This window comes from Bos indicus, chromosome 25 (assembly GCF_029378745.1).
Source record: "Bos indicus isolate NIAB-ARS_2022 breed Sahiwal x Tharparkar chromosome 25, NIAB-ARS_B.indTharparkar_mat_pri_1.0, whole genome shotgun sequence".
Taxonomy (NCBI): Eukaryota; Metazoa; Chordata; class Mammalia; order Artiodactyla; family Bovidae; genus Bos; species Bos indicus.
In genome coordinates, this window is record NC_091784.1 from 28,975,984 (window position 1) to 28,987,631 (window position 11,648).

General features: G+C 46.2%; 1 long non-coding RNA gene across 7 annotated transcripts in view; it reads left to right on the forward strand.

The window, feature by feature from the left end:
- The window catches only part of LOC139179738 (uncharacterized), a 43,020-nt gene that overhangs the window by 2,526 nt on the left and 28,846 nt on the right, over positions 1-11,648 (forward strand). For all 7 annotated transcript variants that reach the window (XR_011564078.1, XR_011564077.1, XR_011564079.1 and 4 more), the window contains exons 2-5: positions 676-918; positions 5,316-5,362; positions 6,238-6,542; positions 11,391-11,625. This is a non-coding gene — a long non-coding RNA (uncharacterized lncRNA). The remainder of the gene's footprint in view (positions 1-675; positions 919-5,315; positions 5,363-6,237; positions 6,543-11,390; positions 11,626-11,648) is intronic.

Below are 11,648 nucleotides of genomic sequence, written 5' to 3' on the forward strand. Positions count from 1 at the left end.
ATTCTGTAGCTTTTCTTCTGGAATCTCTCCACTCCTGTGTCCCCTTTTCTCTTCCTCAGTTGCTGCCACCACCCACTTCCCCCTTGGGAGAATCTTCTCCCCCGCAGCCACCAACCCTGGCGGGAATGAAACCAGCTTCCTCTTTGCTGCTTGCAAAGGTGGGCACACAGACTCTTTCTGTCCTAAGGATGCGTCTACACACGGAGAAAGGGGAGACCAAGTTAACAACACAGGGAAGTTACTGAGTTCCATCTCTCATGGGCTCTGGTCTGTAGTTGCTGCTTTTCTTCTGAAACTTTCCTCTACTTACTTATTTTTTCATATTTATTTGTTTGTTTATTTGTGCCAGGCCTTAGTTGTGGCATGTGGGATCTTCGTCCTTTACTGGGGATCAAACCCACACCCCCTGCATTGGGAGCATGAAGTCTTAGCCACCAGACCACCAAGGAAGTCCTGAAACCTTTCCTTTAAAGATCTGTCAAAGGATTTGCCTGCATTGGCCAGCAGATGGCTAATTCATCTTTTCTCTGGTGAACTGTTGAAAAATCTGAAATGGTCTTGAGGGAAGGAGGGATTCTTCCTTGACAGTAACTAAGGCCCCTTCCCCACCCGCCTCCCAGGGCATTGCTTCCTATCTATAAATTGCTAACTCCAGGCTTTTCCCCCTCACTCTAGTTTATCTAACAAGACAACTGATGTGTGAACCGCTTTCAATCTCAGCAAGATCCCAGTGAAGCCCACAGCAGGACTGGTGCTCCCCAGTTGCCTTTCACTTCACGCTTGGAATACTGGAGAGCCAGAGGAGCAGGCAGGATGTGCCTGAGAGAGACGCTGGAACTCCAAGTAACGGGGGACCAGGGAAGGAGGATACACCCTGTGTGGAGAGCTACTGCCTCAGCCATTCCCTCCAGGACAAACGTGAGTTCCTTCAGAAAGGCAGATTAAAGCCTGAAGCTCAAAGCTTAAGCCATTGGGCACCTGACTAACTAGAGCCCCTTCTAAGGTCCTCAGGGGCATGGGAGCAGTTGATCACACGTTATAACAGATGCCTCTGGAGCCCCGTTTCCCATCCCCTTTGGCAGCCTCTAATTTCTGTCCAAGCTGAGTTCCCTGAAAACGCAATTAGCAATGACCAGTCCCCTGAAAACAAAGGCTCTCTGCCTGCAAGCTCTGAATGGCTCAATTCTGCTTCTTCAATAGAGCTGAGAAGTGGAGGTGAAATTAGTGTTAATAATCTAGAGACATCATCATTCAAAGAGAGATAGGAACCATTGCATAAGTGTTTCAGCCTTTCCTGCAATGGGGACATTATGTACGATCAAGGTGTGACCTTGATTATGCACTTTGATATTAGCTTTTCATTCTTTTCTGTCTTCCTCTTCCTGCTACCATATCTGGGAACATTTTCCAAATCAGTGCCTGTGTGGAATAAACCTTTGCCCTGGGGCTTCTCTGCTGGTCCAGTGAGGAAGTCTCAGCCCTTCCACTACACAGGGTGTGGGTTCCATCCCTGGTTGAAGAACTAAGATTCTACATGCTTCACACGGTGGCCATAATAATAATAATAATAGGCCTTTGTCTTCAGCTCTGCTTTCAAAAAACCAACTGGAAGTGTTGCAGAAACCATTACTCGAGAAACCAAGGACCACACCGGAGAGTTGGAGAACTCAGGTTTATTATGCCAGCAGGCCCAGAGGAGTAACACTCCAAGCTCTGAGCCCTGAACAAAAGGATTACAGAGTTTTTTGAGACAGACTGTAGTGGGCAACACTAACTCTTAGTAGACTGGTTAAAAGTAAAGGGTTTCGCGTGTGCAGAAACAGTGATCCAGATGGGAAGGGGGATGCCTGCCCTGGACAGGCATGATTAAGCAGGTTTGCAGGGCCTGGGCAAATGCAAAGATCAAGACAAGAGTGAGTGAGATAAACTCCAGTTCCTAGTATTGCAAGTCCCCACTTTCTGAGACTATGTGACCTACGTGATCTAGACTTTGCAAGGAGTAAGCTGAGTTACAGAGGCAGAAGGAGAAGGACGTGATGTAAAATTTTAACTTTTCCTCTTCATTCCCCCCTCTTGATGCTTCTTTCTATCACTCGTTGTAGAAAGCGTCATCTCATATTTTTGGTAGGACACTCAGAGCTCCCCATCGTTTAGGGGGCTATATTGAACTGTTACCATTTGTAACTTTATGGATTCAGTCTGAGAGGTTATGAACTGGGTAATAGCACTGAGAATACAAGGGCCAAACAAGAGCGCCGCAAAGAGCATGAAGAGAGGACCTGTTCAAGGGAGAAGTCACGACGCCCTGCTCCAGACATTACTCCAATTACCCCAGGAATTAGCTAGTTTTGCTCTCCTTTTTATGATTTGTTCCCTTCGCTGTTGGGCCTTGTCCCCGTCTATTTCTGATTGGTTTACATAAAAGCAGCAGTCTTCATTCAAGAAGAGGCAGAGTCTTCCCTTTTCAGCTGTCAGTTAGGTAGGTCTAGCCTTCTCCTGTTTTGTAAAACCACCTCAGCCAGGGAATCTAGTTGCTTCTGTAATGCCACTGATGAACTGAACTGAATGCCACTGAAGATTTGGCCACTCTCTCAATGTCGTCTGTGAGGTCTTTGAATAGTGTATGGTAAAAGGTGGTTGATGAAGCAATTCCTCCTATTCCCATACCTAGCGCAGCCGTGATTCCCAGACCAATAAGCTGGATGGCTGTTTTTGACCATGTATGTGCTGCCAGAGGTACGGTGAGAGTCTGGCTGTTAGGGACAGTGTTCATCTGGGGAGTGAGGAAAGCTAAGGTGCAGATACCCATCTAATTGACAGGTAGACATAAGCATCTGTCCCACAAACAGAGAAAAGGCCTTGATGGGGGCGGCACCATCTGTTACAGCAAGGGACACCAAAAGGCTGCAAAGCAGCCTGCACATAACAGATAACTGAACACTAGCAAAAGGTTTTCTCCCCATCTTTGAGTTGTCACAGCTATAGCAACTGAGCCTATCGTGAAGCGGGGGTCAGCTATACTGTGGAGCAGTTTAGTTAGTAGGGAGAATTGATCATAAGAGACTTTTAATAAGAATGAGGCTTCCCACTACAGTGAGATAACAGACAGCTAACTGTGGCTTCTGACCCAAATCCCAGTCCTGGGGTGCAACTAAAGCTAGTCCTTTAGTGAAGAACACAGAAATAATAGCAATCAGGGATACAGTCCAGGGTTGACAATGAAAATCCATTGATATTTTGATAGCTGGATCCTCAGGCTTCAGCTGTGCATTGACCTCCCAGCTGCTGCCAGCTGCTGGAGCGTGGCTAGAGCAAGGCTGAAGAATCCTCAAGCTTCTGCCGTGCATTGACTAGTCAGCTCCCGGAGTGACTAGAGCAGGGGTCAGCGTCCTTCGAGGGTGAGGGTCACTGTTTTTGGAACCAGATCTTGAGGGGGTTTTTGGGGTCCCGAACTGCTTTCCAGGTGTCCTCATTACAGGAAGCCGCTGCCTTCTTGACTCTGGTGTGGTGGATCCAAGGGATGACACCTATAACTCATTTCCTGGCTGATAGGGATGAACCCAGTTGCCCAGTGGAATGGGTGTCCTTTCTCAGGTTTCTCAGACAATATGGCGGAAGACTTTCCCAAGGCCTGGAGGTGTTGGGACATCTCCAGGTCAGCTAGTTGTTGGTGATCTCCCTTGAGCTTTTTTATCACTGGGGGTGGTCTCCCGTATAAGATCTCAAAGGGAGAATAGCCTGAGGACCTTGGGGTGCCTTTACAGAGGCCATAGAGAGTCCACAGAATAAGGCAGGTTGTTCTAGCATTGTCTGGGCGTTGGCCGGGGGATATTCTTGTCGTATTACTACTACTTGGAGAAACAAACTTAACAAGAAATTTAAAGATACACGGCTCGAAGATTAATAGAAGTAGGAATGCTGCTGAGGCGCTAGCTAGGAGAACCAGGTCCAGACATTGGTTCAAGACATTAGTGTTTCTCTAGGTATGAGAAGATGCAAGAATTCGGACTCATAAAAATTTTATCTGAAAACATCTATCTGAAGGCCTGTTTTTCTGGGTTTTCCCAGAGCACAGAGTGCCTTATTTTTTGTCTCCACCCTGAAGGCCTTTCAAGGGGGTATTGACGGTCAACATCTTATAGTAGTCATGATTTACTCTTTGTAGAGGCAGCTGGCAAGGGCCAGCTTCCAGTCAGCAGGGCCCCTTCATAGCTACATATGTGACCATGTTTTGGGGCATTTCAAGGTCATTGTGTCCCACGGTGCTGGGAAGGCTCACTCCCAGGTCTAACAAAAGATTCCACTGACAGGCCACTCAATGTGTTGTCACTAGGCCAGGCCTTGTAAGTAGCAAAGTCTCTGGACCATACCTGTCTTACTAGCCTCTTGGTCCAGGAAAATATTTCCTCTTGTTGCTTCTTCCCACATCGAGAGTTACATTATTACAATTATTGATCTCATATGGAACTGCATATCAGCATTTTATCACAGGCTCAGTCACACCTTTGGTAACGTAAGAAATAATCTTCTGAAACAAGCTACATAGAAAATAATATAGCTAGCAGTTATTAGTAAGGTCACAAGCAAGAATTTAGGTCAAGAACTTTCATTGTATACAGCCTGGTATTCCCCAGGTCATCTGTCTGAGTTAAATGATTATAGCCAGGTGTTAATCTCCTGTACCTCATGGAGCATCTGAGCTTTATCCAAAGACTGGTTACTGAGATAAGCTTTAGAAACCATCTTAAGAGTGTCCTTTTTAATAATTAAACCTTTTAGCAATATAACATAACAAGGAACTATCTCAGAAGTGAATCTTAGTAAGCACAGACCTTAATTAACAAAACTAGAACTTAATATTTAGTGAAACGTAATGTTTTCTTTTTTAGAGAACTAAGAGCAGACTATCACCATGTTTTAAGGACATCAAGATAGCAAAAGTCTAACCATAAGGGATTATTTTTTGTAGAAGCAGAATGAGCTTTGTCTACATGTACCATAATCTTAAATAATATTTATTTTTGTTTACTAAAGTAATTTTTTCTTTTTTGGAGAACTCATTGTGAGGGCATTAACACTGTAGGCAAAGTTAACAAAAGATTTCAAAGGTAAATATAGAACAGATCAATTAAGAGGTTAAAAAAAACCCTTAAATCTGTTTTTAAAAGCAGTTCAACATCTGAAGAAAGTATGTCCTCTTAGAGAGAAAGGCCGAATTAAAATTTTTGTACTAGCTTACTTCAAACTCATTTAGGTAAACTTAACTAAATTTATTTTAAACTTAGTCCTAACCATGCACAAAACTTTTTTTTCAGGTTCCATCTTCCAGAAACTTTTTAATCACTTTCTGTAACAGCCACCTGTAAGTCAGACCTACTTTCTTTTCCCTTTATAAAATGCAATTTTATTTTTTACATCTTCTTTATTAAAAACATACATCCTACTTTCTTATTAGATAATTAAACAAACATTAATACTAGGTATTTAATATTGAATATTTTCCAATTCATATGAATCTGAAATTTATTTAGTTAATTTTTCTTGTATTGTTTGTATTGTATTGTTTGATTCATAAACACTTACTTTTCTTTAAGCCAATTAAATTAGCACTCATTTACAACTTCAACAATATTATCAGAAAAAAGACATAAACTGAGACATACATAAATCCAGACAGACAGATTGACAGAGATCTTATAGTTTTCTGTCTGAGATTTAAAATATCTCTTTGACACCCCCCCCTTTTTTTTTTTCTTTGCTTGAAGTTCTAATTTTCCCAAGGCTAAGGTCTCAGACAAAGCTGGCTGCGTATTTCAAGGACACGGAAAGGGTTAATTTCAAGCTTTTCCCTGGGCAGGCCTTTTAACAAGTTAGTTGTTTTTATTGTATATGCAAAAAGAATTGGCTTTGTAGTTTCCAAAAAATTTCTCTCACTCCATTCAATCAGCAATCACACACTCAAAATCATTCAGAGGCTATCACAATGCCTTCCTTCTCCTGAGTCCCCTAGGTTTCCTTGCTCCCTTCCTGGGAGCCCCAAGGAGGTTATCATTCATGATTCCTCCCTTCTCCTGAGTCCCCAGGGTTCCTTTACTGTTGCTCCCTTCTTGGGAGCCCTGAGAAGTTTATCATTCATGATGCCTCCCTTCCTCCCAAGTCCCCAGATCTCCCTAGTTGATGCTCCCTTCCTGGGAGCCCATAGAGGTGCTCAGTCTCCTCTTCTACTCGTTGGGATAGGTTCCTGCCTGGGGACTGACCCCAGAGCCTTACCTTATCCTGTGGCCATTCCTGGCGAGTTGATCCGTCCCTCCAATGAGTCCAGCTGGGGCTCGGCCAAATGAAGAATCGGAATGCCGGTCTGAAAGAGAACCCGGAATACCATCAGGTGGCACGCCTCCTCCTTCATCTCGGGGTTCCTTCGCTCCAGCGCGGCAGAGCCACCAGTCTGGCAGCTCAACGGGCTGGCGTGGTTGGAGTCTTGCTGGGGCCTCCAGAAATGTTGCAGAAACCAGTACTCAAGAAACCAAGCACCACACTCAGAGGTTTGGAGAACTCAGGTTTTTTATGTCAGCAGGCCCAGAGTAGTTAACACTCCAAGCTCTGAGCCCCGAACAAAGGGATTACAGGGTGTTTATAGACAGACTGTAGTGGGCAACACTAGATGTTAACAGGCTGGTTTAAACTAAGGGGTTTCGGTGCGCAGGAGCAGTGGTCCAGATGGGAAGAGGGATGCCTGACCTGGACAGGCTTGATTAAGCAGGTTTACAGGGGCTGCTGCTACTGCTGCTGCTAAGTCACTTCAGTCGTGTCCGACTCTGTTCGACCCCATAGATGGCAGCCCACCAGGCTCTGCCGTCCCTGGGATTCTCCGGGCAAGAACACTGGGGTGGGTTGTCATTTCCTTCTCCAATGCATGAAAGTGAAAAGTGAGTGAAGTCGCTCAGTCATGTCCGACTGTACATGACCCCATGGACTGCAGCCCACCAGGCTCCTCCATCCATGGGATTTTCGAGGCAAGAGTACTGGAATGGGGGTGCCATCGCCTTCTGGGTGATTGCAAATGGCAGGACAAGGGTGAGTGAGATAAGGTCCAGTTCCTAGTATTGCAAGTCCCCATTTTTGAGACTATGTGACCAATGTGATCTAGACTTTGCAAGGGGCAAGCTGAGTTCTAGAGGCACAAAGGAGGTTTTGTGAAATTTTAACTTTTCCTCTTTGGAAGTGGCTCTGGGAAGTGAGCCCTTAGAACAGGATTCTGGAACAAGACAACCTGTGCAGTCATTCAGCAACAAGGGCCCTGCCGTCACTCCAGTGAGTGGAGGGCGTAGCTCCTGAGGTGCCCTAACACTGGAATCACTAAGATTACCTGTTATGAATTGAGATAAGCTACAGGTGGAAGGGGAAGTAATAGGCCAGGCCATAGAACTGGAATGAAATGTGAGTAAGGTTAATTTTAAGGACTGTAATTTTAAGCTGACTGGGTTTGCTAAGTTCCCAGAGACACTTCAAGAAAAAGAATGACAGGCTATCTCCAGCCAAGTAGCAATTGAGGGCCCAGTGAAGCCTCAAGGCCTACTTGGCACTGTTGACAGAGACCTTCATCTCCTGTAGTTGTAGGAAGACTGCACTGAAAACTGGGCCCGGCATTGAACCATAAGCCGCCAGAGCTTATGATGTGAGTCCTATGAGGCTCATAGGGAAGGACTGAGAGCTGAGACGTGGGATGTGGACCTTTGGGTGGTTGAACCTGAACCTCTTGAACCCCAGCTTTACCTGAATCCTCTAACCAGTTAAAGAAGCCCTACCTGCCTGGAGAGTGGCCTCCCCTTGACAGAAACCACAGGTGAAGATCCCACCTGAGGGGAGTTCCCTGCTGGTCCAGTGGCCAAGACTCCACGCTCCCAGTGTGGGAGAACAGAGTTCCATCCCTGGTCAGGGAACTAGATCCCGCATGCTACAACTAAGACCCAGAGCAGACAAATACATAAACAACTTGGTTTAAGAAAAAGGATCTCACCTGAGGAGGCTGCCTCACAGGACGTCCTCCTCTAGATCGCAAGCCTCCTCCCCTCTGGCCCCAGACCAATAACTGGGTCAGGTCTCGGCACAGGATGCGCAGGGAAGTACAAGCACTACTGTGAGCAAAGAGCTCAATCGTGGAGCGTTGCAGGAGCCACCGCATGTGTCCTGACTGAAAGGGCGAGCCTCTAAAAGAGCAGTGCTCAGTCTATGAGACCAAAGTGTGGAGGTAAAGCTAGATAGGGAGGGTTTATTGAGAGAGAGTGAGGCTACTGGTCTGGGATCAGGACATAACATTCTGGAAAGATCTGGACTCAATCCTATGACATTGCTGGGAAGGTTCTTCCAATCTTGATCACAATGGCGGTGAACTAAATGAGGGGTGTTGGACCTGCCTTGGAGTATTAACGAAGACGAAGTGGAAGCCCTGGAGGCTCCCAATCCACCCCCCATCCTACCCGCCTAGATAGGAAACCAGAAGCAGTACTTCACCCCACTGGAACTGCGGAGTGGAGCCACCTTCCGAGACAGGGTGTGCAGGGCACTGGTCAGCACTATATCCCCCTCCAGTGCCCCTCCACGGCCCCTGCAAAGTTCACGTTAGTGGGTTCAGTGTCAGGAGCCTTCCAGGGGTGTGCCTGCTACTCACTGTGCCAGCCTGCTTACCTGCTACCCTGATGCCCAGGTGTGGGGCCAGAGATGACCGCTTGGTACATTGTCACTGGGTGTATATGGGTTGTGGAGGAGAAACGAGGCCAGAAGTTACAGATAAGTACAATTGCAAGCAGATAATTCATGCTTGTTGATCCCTAGTCATAATGCAGGATAATTTCTTACACAGAATAGCTCAGTAATTGAGAATGCACTCTCATCATTATACATGGGCTTCCCTTGTGGCTCAGCTAGTAAAGAATCCGCCTGCAATGCAGGAGACCTGGGATCAATCCCTGGGTTGGGAAGATCCCCTTGCAAAGGGAAAGGCTACCCACTGCAGTATTTTACCCTGGAGAATTCCATGGACTGTAGAGTCCATGGGGTTGCAAAGAGTCGGACACGACTGAGCAACTTTCACTTCACTTTATCATTATACATACATATGTATACACACACACACCCTGTTTTCTTTTCCGGAAGGTATATGTAATAGAATTTATTCCAATGCCTGTGTCTGTAGGGTACAAACCTGTGCCAGTACCTTAAACAGAGGTTACATCATTTTGTGAACTCACACCCCAGTGTATCAGCTCCACCTTAGCATTGCTGGTGCATCTTGTTCTGGAAAGTCTGGTGCTTCCAAACAAAATAGTGTGCTAAAAGGCTGTCAGTAAAGCAGAATGCCCTGAAAAAACAGTGACAAAACTCCCCATCAGGCAAGGACTTGTTCCCACAGTGAGCCCTCCTCTGGCATGGAGACTATTTTTGCCTTGCTATTGAGTCACTAAATCCAATGTCCAATGTTTGTCTCTCAGTCATGTCCGACTCTTGTGACCCCATGGGCTGTAGCCCACCAGGCTCCTCATCCATGGGATTTCCCAGACAAGAATACTGGACTGGGTTGCCATTTTCATGCAAGCCTGTTTTCCTCACCCAGGGATCAAACCCTCGTCTCTTGGCATCTCCTGCTTTGGCAGGCAGATCCTTTCCCATTAGCACTACCAAGAAAGAAACCAATAACCGTTTTGAAGCTCACAAATGGGCACAAATAAGTAAAGGTTGATCTGTTTCTATAAATTAATTAATTGATTTTCCATTTCAGAGTCAACCTGTATATACTTAATTAATTGAAAGTTGATTTTCTAATGTTTGTTATGGTCAGAGGAAACTTAGTTTATGAACACGTGACTCTGACAACCAGACCCTGAAGGGTGAAGTCCATTGGCCAGTTTCCTTCCCCCTTCATTTTGCAGCCATGCATAAGCTGAATCTGGAGATTAAATTTTGGGAGTTGCCAGCAGTGAGAATGGATGAGGTCACCAAAGAATGGAGGGTAGGTGGATAACAGATCTCAAGATTAGCCCTAAGACACCCTATGTTATGAGTAGAGGGGACAAAGAGGATGAATGAGCAGGTCACCATCTCCTTGAGAATAAATGCAGACCCCTTAGTATAGTCTGTTGTGGTCTGACTGGTCCCCCTGATCCCTGGCTCTGAGTTCTAGAACACACCATGCTCCTGCTGGCTTCTGGGCCCTGGCTTAGGACCTTCCCTCTGTCTGGAAGCCCTTCCATCCTGACTAGTTAACTCTTCCCTCTTCCCCATCACTCTCATTCTTCAGGGATCATTTCAGAGTTTTGTCTGTTTTTTAGCCACACCATGTGGCTTGTAGAATTTTAGAACCCCAACTAGGGAAGGAACCGAGGCCCTCAACAGTGAAATGGCAGAGTCTCAACCACGAGATCATGAAGGAATTCTCTTTTTTTCCCAGATACCTTTATCTTCACATTTCTTGGCCTCTGGTTCATTCCCTCCGCCTATGCACAGGCCTCAGATTCACTGAGCAATTTGGTCCTTGGCTCAGGTCCCCTCTCCATCATACCTCCTGTCCCTATCAGTGGCCTTCCCATCCTGGGCCTTTGTTCTGTGACCACCTTGACTTTATCTACCTTTCCATTACCCGTGGTGACTCATTTTCTGGATCATGTTCTAGGTTCTTTTCATTTTCTCTTCCCCAAGACTTCTGAGATTCCTCCCAGCCTACCATCTCCTCTAATTTTCATCGTCCCCATTTACTCTAAATTTGCTCTTTTACCAGATTCAAGCTCTGTTTTTCTCTATCTTCCCCACCCCCTCCCCCCCTTTTTTTTTTTTTAGGTTGCACCTGGTTGCATGTGGTATCTTAGTTCCCCAACCTAGGATCGAACCTGTGCCCCCTGCATTAAGACTCCCCCCTGCAGAGTCTTAACCACGGAACTGCCAGGGAAATCCCCATCCTCCCAATATTTCTGAATTGAGCTCTCCTCCCCCAGTTTTTCAGCCTGAAAGCTATTCTAAAACCACACCCTGACTGTTGTCAGGGATCGCCCACCATTCTGTAGCTTTTCTTCTGGAACCTCTCCACTTCTGTGTCCCCTTTTCTCTTCCTCAGTTGCTGCCACCACCCACTTCCCCCTTGGGAGAATCTTCGCCCCCACAGCCACCAACCCTGGTGGGAATGAAACCAGCTTCCTCTTTGCTGCTTGCGAAGGTGGGCACACAGACTCTTTCTATCCTAAGGATGCGTCTACACACGGAGAAAGGGAGACCAAGCTAACAAATGCAGGGAAATTGCTGAGTTCTGTCTCTCATGGGCACTGCTCTGTAATTCCTGCTTTTCTTCTGAAACTTTCCTCTACTTACTTATATTTTCATATTTATTTGTTTCTTTGTGCCAGGCCTTAGTTGTGGCATGTGGGATCTTCGTCCTTTACTGGGGATCAAACCCACACCCCCTGCATTGGGAGCATGAAGTCTTAGCCACCAGACCACCAGGGAAGTCCCCAAACCTTTCCTTTAAAGATCTGTCAGAGGACTTGCCTGCATTGGCCAGCAGATGGCTAATTCATCGGCTCTCCGGTGAACTATTGAAAAATCTGAAATGGCCGTGAGGGAGGGATTCTTCCTTGACAGGTAACTAAGGCCGCCTCTCCCCA